The following is a 9775-nucleotide window of genomic DNA, read 5'->3' on the forward strand; positions in this document are numbered from 1 at the left end:
AAAGATATACGCTCGATGGCTGTCTGGGCAGGGGGTCAAGCCAACCCACCTCTGCCACACCAATTATAATAACCAGGCAGATGGCAATGTGATCATTCCCACCATCTACCCCTAATTATAAAGGCAGTCTTTATGGCCAAACACTATGACTGGACAGGGGGCAAACAGATCCCAACACTGTCCCTCCTTCAATAAGGAACTCACACCACTTTGGCACTTATAGCGTTTGAGGGGATGTCTCTTTATTAAAACCTTCGCTGCCACCATAAACTGAAGAATCACGAACCCTCTAGCTATTTAGAATGTTAAAAGGCTTTTTAAAACACTTCTAGGACCACCAAATATTGTATATTAACAAGGGCTTCTTTGAGGGGAACCAGGTTGAGGTTGAATACACTGAAAGGGAACTGAATCTACAAATGGCACATGACTCAGGCTTAAGTGTTGAAAATAACAAGAAAGAGTTTATTGAATACAAGTTACAGAATAAAAGTGAATGCAGGTTCAGAGGCTTGGCTGTTACAATTAAAGGGTTCTTGGTTCTTAGAAGCGTAACGGTTGCTTGAGAGAATGGTTCTATTCTTTGTTACAATTCCTAATCAAAACCCAGCTATTTCTTCTCTAGAATAGCTGTAACCAGTCTGCCACAGCCTACTTTGCTGTGCAAACTACAGGCAAGCTGCCTATAGAGACTCCTAAAACTCTAAACCTACTCTAACATCACCCAGAACAGAACTGAACAGACAAAATAAGCTGCTCTCTTTCCCTCCAACTGGCTAACTCCGCCCCCCTTTTCCAAACCAATCCTGGCTGTTGCTGGGCTGGCTCAGGCCTCGGCCACTCCCCCTCTCTGAACTGGAGTCTTCCCTAAACTAAGATGGCTCCTGCAGCTCCCTGCCAGGCCCTCCAAGCTGAAACTACCTAGCCTGTCTCCTCCTAGGCCCTGCCACCCCCAGCTGGCAAGGTAAGGGATCTTCACAGTAGCCTGCTGAAAGCAGCACATAAATAGTCTTAATAAAGGATTATGTGTAACCGTTCACTTCATCACATTTACTAAATTCCACTGAGTGCTACACTTAAAATGTGGTAAGCCACTGTGTTCATCACATTAGGTTGGGTTCAGGTGCAGAGTAGAGCATTCTTTGTCTATTTTAAGCATGGGGGCCAGCATTTTTTTCAAACATTTCAAGTGGTGGTGGGGAAGTAGATTTTTTGTAATGATTTGGCCAGTTCTGTAATGTGATGGCATTCATTCTCTTAGGTTTAAAACAAAATATTTCCCCAATTTGTGGGAGGAGTTTTACTTTAAATACCATAGCTTCATGCTATGCATTCCTGGGAGTAATAGTTTTCCAAGGTCCATACCCTTCTCTTGGTGCATTTACAGTATGGAATGAACGCCCTTGCACCCCACTTTAAATGCCATGGCTCCATGCGATGGAGTCCTTCTGGGAGTTATAGTTAACCTTCTCTCAGTGCATCTACACTGTGGAATTAATGCAGTTGGACCTTACTTTAAATGCCATGTCTCCATGAGATGGTCTTGGGAATTGCAGTTTCCCAAAGTCCATGAACCTTCTCTGGGTGCATCTACACTGTGAAATGAATGCAGCTGGGCCTTACATTAAATACCATAGTTTCATACGATGCAGTCCTGGGAGTTATAGTTTTCCAAGGCCCACACCCTTCTCTGTGGGGCAGCCAAGGAGGAGGGGGAGTGCATCGCTGCTTTCCTTCCTTCCCTCCCTGCTTCCTAGCTTCTGGAATTGAAGACACATAACATATGACATTTCAAAGAGAGAGGGGTTTTTTTTTTCAACAAAGGACAAGAGGAAGATGGTGGGTGGGAGCAAATCTTTACAGTATGATGGCAAATCAACTCAAAGAATGCTGAGTACAACTGAGTAACACTGATCTATTTAACAGTGTGATGAAGGTAGGGAAATCATCCGTTTCATTTCTAAAGGGAGCTCTACTCTGCCAATCACTTCCCTGCTTCAATGTGATGAAGTCCCAGGTTTTTAAAAAGGCTGTTTCAAACTCAGAAATGTTGTTCTCTTAGCCCTGGCAGCAGTGTGTCTTACAACAGTTACTATTTGCAAAACCAAAAATATTAGAAAATGATTAAACTACCAAAATAAAAACTAGTTAGAAACATAAAACACCACAGAAATAATAGCAAAGAAAAAAGTCGCTTCTGATGCGATACAATTGGCCGTCTGCAAGGACGTTGCCCAGGGGATGCCTCCCATCCTTGTGAGAAGCTTCTCTCATGTCCCTGCATGGGGAGTTGGAACTGACAGAGGGAGCTCATCCGCGCTCTCCCCAGATTTGAACCTGCAACCTGTTGGTCTTCAGTCCTGCCAGCACAAGGGTTTAACCCACTGTGCCACCGGGGCTCTGTTCCGTCTTCCAGGAGCATAGTTTGTATTACCTTTTAGTTGCATGGGATAGTGTCCTTTTGCATTTCCCCAGGGCTGCTACAATCTTAGCTGCACTCTGAAAGTTAACAGCATTAGAGGCTTGAAAGCCAGCCTGCAGGCCCCCTTTGAAGCTATTGGTTTAGAAAGTATCTCTTTGGGTTTAGAGACTGCCCTTTTTCCAGGGGTTGAGATCTCCATTTTGGAATCTTCCCTGCTTCTGATATCGAGCTCTTTTGGGGGGTTCTCCCAGTGAGGGGAGTCCCTAAGGACCTCGAATGGGGTCCTGACCTTGGTGAGCAGCCAGCGAACGCCAATCCAAAGAGCAAAATATTAAGAATTAATCCCACCAGAGGCTGAAGAGGTATCCAGTGACCGAAGCGTTTATTTCTGTGATTCAGCTGAAAAGGATGCGTTACAGGGATATTTCCTCTATAAGCATGCTGGGGTACAGTGATGCAGGCATATTTATACAATTTTTGAAAACCCAGAGTTCAACCCTCCTCTGATGTTCCCCGCTGTGATTGGGTGATGGGCAGACACCTGGGAAGCAGCCCTCCCGCCCCTGGCGCCTCTGTACCAATCAGGAAGCTCCAGTGGTCTGTAGGATCCAATGGGGAGACCTCTGTCACATGGTGGCGACAGCCAATCAGGAGAAATGGGGGCGGGATGAGGGAGCACAAAGGAATCTGGGAAAGGAATCTGCAGACAAAGGAATGCCATGTGCTCAGCGAAACAAAGGAAAAATGTCTCCAAATGTTTGGCAAACAAAGGCTTTCCTGTCCTTGATGAGTCTGGCAGGGAATTTGAATAGGCTAGATCAATATCGGACCACCCGGAGGGTCAACAATATCTGGGTGAATTAATCAGTCTCTTTTTCCGAAGCTCTGCTGACCCTTGTTCCTTCGCTGGCCATGCTCCGAGGGCTAGGGTTGGGGCCAGCAGTATTGTCCATGCAAAATGAGTCAATCAATGGGTGATTTGGGGGAAAGAGGCTTGGGCTCTGTCCCCAGGCAGTTCCTGGTCACGCTGGTTTTCTTGTGGGGCGAGGGTCAGGGGGTGAGGATACAGAGGAGTTCATAGGGGTTACATATTTCATATTCATAAACCATAGGCATCACCAGTATACAGGCATTCCATATATCACCACCCACCACCCATCCCAACCCCAATCCACAGTAATAAGAACATATTTTATTCATTTCATAAAAAGAGAGAGGAAAGAACTAGAAGTCCCAAAGTCTGGACGGAAGGGTTTTGGGTGCAGGGGCCAGTCCATGCATCAGGCTGGCCACCAGAAGATCAGTCCAAGGTCCGGGTTGGTCAACAGAAGATTGGCTCCTTCTAGGAACAGGAGCTGGAGCTGAAGGGGGAGCTGGGTTGGGTAGTAGCAGAGTCCATAGTCCAGTGCACAAGCCAGAGAGTTCACAAAGAGGAAACAGGAACCCAGTTATGTGTGCTGGGTCAGGAAGCAACAGAATCCATTGTCCGGCCCTTGGCGAACTATAAATACTTGGGGGGGGGTGCTTGGCATCACTTCCTTCAGTAGAGAAAGAAAGCTTCAGACGTGCTGTCGGTTTGGCAGGTAACTCTGAAAAAACCATTGTAAGAACGATTGAGAAATAGATAGAAAGATCAATTAACTGATTAAGATATAAAGAAGCTGATTGAGATACTATAGAGATTGAGACATAGATACTGATTGAGATATAGATAGTAACTGAGTTACAGATAGAGTCCCCCAGGGGAGATAGGGCAGAATAGAAATACAGTTGTTTATATTATTATTATTATTATTATTATTATTATTATTATTATTATTATTTTACTGACACCAAAACATAGTACGTCACAGCAAACGAGATCTCTATGTTGGATTTCCTATCACAAAATCACAAGTCAAACACTTCCCAAGCGTCTAGGACTGTATTTTCGAATGATGCGCGCAGAACCAAGTAAGGTGGCTTTTTGCAGTTGACAGATCGTGATTTTGTCAGTGTTCATTGTGGTCCCAGTGGTGATTGGCACACTGCGTGCAGTGCCTAAAGACCTTGGCCTGCACTTAAACACAATCAGCGCTGACAAGATTACCATCTGCCAGCTGCAGAAGGCCACCTTACTGGGATCTGCATGCATTATTCACCGATACATCATACAGTCCTAGACACTTGGGAAGTGTCTGACATGTCATCCAATACCACAGCCAGCAGAGCAATCTTGTTTCCTGTGGACTCATCTTGTTGTGTTCCTAATAATAATAGTAATAACAACAACAACAACAACAACAACAACAACAACAATAATGTTTAAGCAAAAGTTGGATGGACATCTGTTGGGAGTGCTTTGACTGTGTTTTTCTGCATGGCAGGGGGTTGGACTGGATGGCCCTTGGAGTCTCTTCCAACTCTATGATTCTTTTAGAAGAACAGTTACAGGCAAAATGTTTGGGGAATAACTATGAAAAATGAAATAAGCATGAATAACCGTCTGCTTTTGAGATTATAAGTAGGAAGTGAGCATACTTGCATACACATATGATCACAAACATGTACATAAAATATTGTGCAGGAAAGCTTCCTCTGAACGGTTCTGTCTATGGCTGTGGGCTCACTACTGCCATGTTCAGGCGGCGTTTATCCTGTTTGCGAAACATTTTCTGGTCCACAGGAAGGGTTTGTTGTATTAAGTAATTTATAGAGTGCTAAGAAGTTCCTTAAGCTATTATTAAAAACATACAAAATCTTCTCTGGTTAGACTTCGAGTAACTCGGGCTTCTAACTAAGCAGAACTGATAGAGCCGCCTTTTGATGTTTAATGAGTTTTGAGACAGATGTGAGACGTGATAGACAGGAGAGCAGTGGTGATTTAGTGCTCATGAAAAGAAATGATCTGACCCCCCTCTCTTTGGAAAAAAAAAGTAGCCAAAAGTGCCCTCCTCCTCCTCCTCCTCCTCCTCCTCCTTCTTTTTCTTCTTTGGCAGCCATGTGGTTTTGATTTCCTCATCTAGTGCCTCGCAGTGCTGGCTCATTTCCATTCAAACACACACCGAACACTGAAAACTAATTAGCCTTGGATGCCGCCACAGGAAGTGAGACTGCCAAGATCCTTTCCCCCCACAATTCCTCAACTTTTTCTGCTTCCCTCAGGCCAAGGGGCTTGCGCGGGGCCTCTCTGTGAAGGTTGCCAGGTCTAATTTTACAATTTCCCTTCACCTTATCAAGTCTGCCCCAGGCCCAGCCAAGGAGAAAGGATCAGAACCAGGTTGCCGTTGCAAGCTTTTCATCCCTGCGCCCAGTCCCCTTCCTCCTTCCCTCTCTTTTGTGTCTCCGCTTGAGGACTCTTGCCCATCTCCAGTTTCAGCGCTGACTTGTTAATCTGACCTTTACTAATACCTTTTTGGAAGAACCAAAGGGGGACTTCACCATCTTGTAAAACTTGAAAGTATTTCTTTCTCGCAGACTTCGCTTGAAGGTTAAAAGATTTTTCCCAAGAGCCAAAGCACCATGGGTGTCAACCGCTCTCAAGCATCCTATTTCAAAGCAGGACCCATTGCTAACGGACAGGAACTTAGCCTTGATTACCTGAAGAAAACGCAAAAAAAGGCAAATATTCAATGCCTCAATAACAAACAAAAAGGCAAATATTCAATGCCTCAATAACAATAAAAGCAAGTATAAAAACCCAAAATAACCCACATAAAGAGCAACTTGAACATAACAATTATAATTTAAATAAAAAGCCTATCCTCTCCTCAATGTGACATCCTTTTAAACACTTTAACATGTCTATCATGTCTCTTCTTAAATTTCTTAGGAATGTAACATTCTGCTATTCTTGAGTGGGTCCTCATGATCATGGAATGTTGCCAGGGATGTAGGAGTCCTAACCTCACCTTCCCAGCCCCACACCCACCTGACCCTCTTTGTCCCGATGCCCTGGTCTCTAAGATGGAAGTCCTGGTCCATGCACTGTCACCACCCAGTATTTTGTCCTGATCTCCCTTCAACAACAGCAACAATTGTATTTGTTAACCACATCTCCTCATGTCTCAAAGTGGGGTACAATACCATTAAAATACATGTCATAAACTGAGTAGAGCTGCCGGAAGAGCTAAGTCTTTCATTGTGTCCTACATTTTTGACAGCTCATTTAGCTGTCAAATCTCTTCCAGCAGGTTATTCCACAGTCCAGGGGTGGCTGATAAAAAGGTCCTCTGGGTGGCAGACGTCCTGTCACTACCCAGTATTCTGTCCTGATCCCTCTTTGACAACAAGAACAATTGTTTTGTTAACCACCTCTCCTCATGGCTCAAGGTGAGGTACAATAAAATACATATGATAAAATGGGGAGGGTTGCCAGAAGAGCTTTTATTGTGTCTTACATTTTGATAGCTCATTTAGCTGTCGAAACTCTTTTAGCAGGTCATTCCACAGTCTAGGGGTGGCTGATGAAAAGGTCCTCTGGGTGGCAATTGCCAGTTAGGTTCTGGCTGGTTGAAGGAAGCATCTTCCAGAGGACATGAGTATTCGGGGTAGATTGTACAGGAGAACAGGATCGTTTAGATAACCTGGATGCAATCTGTATAGTTCTTCAAAGGTTATAACCAACACTTTTTACTTTGCCTGGCAACCAGTGGAGTAATTTCAGTATAGATGTAAAGGGCTCACTCCTAGATGGCTGTCATGTTTTGAACTAACTTGGTAAAGAAGTAGCCAAATTGCAGAAGTTCAGCCTCGAGGTTACCAACACATGTCTTTAGGTCTTCCAGTTTTAGGAAGGGGCATAACTGGCATATCAGCTAATGCTGATCACTCCTGAACCTCTCTGGAGTATTCCCAAGCTGTAAACACTTCCAGAACTAGTTGACATGCCTCCAACTCTAGGTTAGGACCCTTAATAGTAAGCACCTCTGTCTTGTCTGGATTCAGTTCCCATTTGTTTTTCTTCATGCAGGCCATTACCTCCTCCAAGAATTCATTCTGAGGAGAAACACTATCTTTAGCTAAGGCTGTTTTCGAAAGTACAGAGGAATATATTCAGTATACAGATAGTGCCCTGTCCTATGCTTCCAGATGATATCTTCTAGCAGTTAAGAGGTAGCTTAAATAGCACTGGGGATAGAAAGATACATTGTGGTGAACCACAAAACATCTCCTTTTTTGAGGAGTAGCTATCCCCAAGCATCAACATCTGGAACCTGTTTGAGAGGTAAAATTGGAACCACTGCAACATAGTGCATCTGATTCCCAAGCCACCCAAATGTTTGAGAAAAATACCATGGTTGATGGTATCTAACATTACTGGGAAATTTAACAGGAACACACTCCCCATCTGTTAAGATGAATATCATCTACTAAGGCAACCATCGCAATCTCAAGTCTGTATCTTGCTCCGAAGCTGCTTTGAAATGGGTCAGGAAGTGTTTGTCATCTTGCAATTGGAAGGCAACTCAATCACCTTGTCTAAAAAGGAATTAGAATCTAATCTGAAATTATTACGGTCCAGGGGATTCTATTTTAGAGAAAATATCTATAACTTTTACTTTACATCTCTCCTGTTGTCATCACCACTCCCATTTATGACATCTGCAGAGGTGCCTGCACAGCCTACTGTATTTTCAAATATGCAAGAAAAAGAGTTCAAAGAGCTGAAAGATCCAAATCCATATTTAAGCAATACATTGTGAATATTTAAAGACACAAATTAACTTTGATGAATGCCAAAATAACCATGGTCTATGAGGAGCAAACTCACCAGTCTCTCTTCTTGTCTCTCACCCTTGTTGCTCATTTGTTTGGCGCTACACCACCCTGTAACCTGCTTTTCCTACTGCCCTAATGCCTCTTATTTTTTGCAAGGCATGTTTTCCAGTTAGTACCATTTGTTTTTTATTTTATTTTCTAGAGCAGGCCTTTTCATTTCTTAAGATGTCCTCTGGCGGCAGTGTGAGTCCAAAGTCATGATGGAGAAATCACAAGGTGGATTGTGGCTGTAACTTCTATCAGAACTGAAAGTTTTAAGGCAGATAAATGCAAGTGGGCTTATCGGTGGAAGCAAAGGGAATGGAAAAAGTGAGAACAAGGGGATAAGAGGGAAAGAGCTTATGAGCAGACAAACAGCAGGGCGAGGTGAGAACAAACGAAAGCAGAGTACCTAGAGAGGGAAGATAAAGTGCATTTTGTGCAATTACACTTTTAAGATCTAGTTGCAACAAATGTTGTGTATTTTTAGTGGTGTAGCCTCCCCCTAGTAAATCTTCTTCCCTCTCCTCCACTTCCCCTCCTTCCTTTCTTCTTTTGCCTCCTCCTCTTCTTCCTCTCCCTGCCCTTCTTCCCCTTCTCCTCCTTTCTACCCCTTCCTCTTCTTTTTCCCCTTCCTCCTCCTTTTCTTTTCTTCCTCCCACTCTTCTTCTTCTCCTTCCTCTTCCTTACCTGGGACCATACGGGAAAGAGGGAGAGACCCAATAATTCCCACACCGTTTTCTCACTGTTGGGACTGAAAAGTCTGCCCCTATGCGCCGTGCCCACATGTGGGTTCTCTCTTCCCTCATTAGTGGCTTATCTTTCTATCAGCTTCATCACACATGTCTTTGAAAGTGTCCTAGGACACTTGCAGAGCAGTTGATCCACGTAGCCCATGCCACCCATCACACAATGCACACTTACTTCCGGTGTGGTTCCGTTGATCAGCTATGGCACAAGCATTCTACGACGCTTTGCCCGGAACACGGGAAGCTTCCTAATGTTCTGTCAGGAACAACAGTGTAAGGGACCCCAATTTTGGGCCCCTATTGAAGTTCCAGTCACGGGAGGCAAACAGGCAAAATGTCCAATCTCAGGAGTAGAACAAAAGCAAGGTTTATTCCATTATGGCCATAAGGAGATGGATCCGCCGTACTGCACACTCAGGTCACAGTACTTGAAAAGGCTGCCATGCCCCACACCCCTTGACCACATATCATATAGGTTTTTTCTTATCCATCAACATTCTACTGCACATGTTTTCTTGGGCAAATTTCAGCCAAATATCTGTTGTCACTCAAGTCCCAGCCCATGTTCAGCCCATGTTCAGCAAGCCCTACCTTCATGACTAGCTTATCCATTGCAGAACACACAATTTCGCTATCCTGCTGTTGACGTGTTGCTCCTTTTCTGCAGGGAGGGGTACCTTCTTTCCATTTTGTTACTAAAGCAAATATGCTACAGGTAGAGGTAGCCCTAGGTAATTTTCAATGGTAAGCAAACAGTATTTTGGCACCCCTCCCCCAAACAATCACTGATATATATATTTTCTGTTCATCATGGGAGTTCTCTGTGCCATATTTGGTTCAATTCCATCATTGGTGTTCAGAATGC

This window comes from Anolis sagrei, chromosome 2 (genome assembly GCF_037176765.1).
Source record: "Anolis sagrei isolate rAnoSag1 chromosome 2, rAnoSag1.mat, whole genome shotgun sequence".
NCBI lineage: Eukaryota > Metazoa > Chordata > Lepidosauria > Squamata > Dactyloidae > Anolis > Anolis sagrei.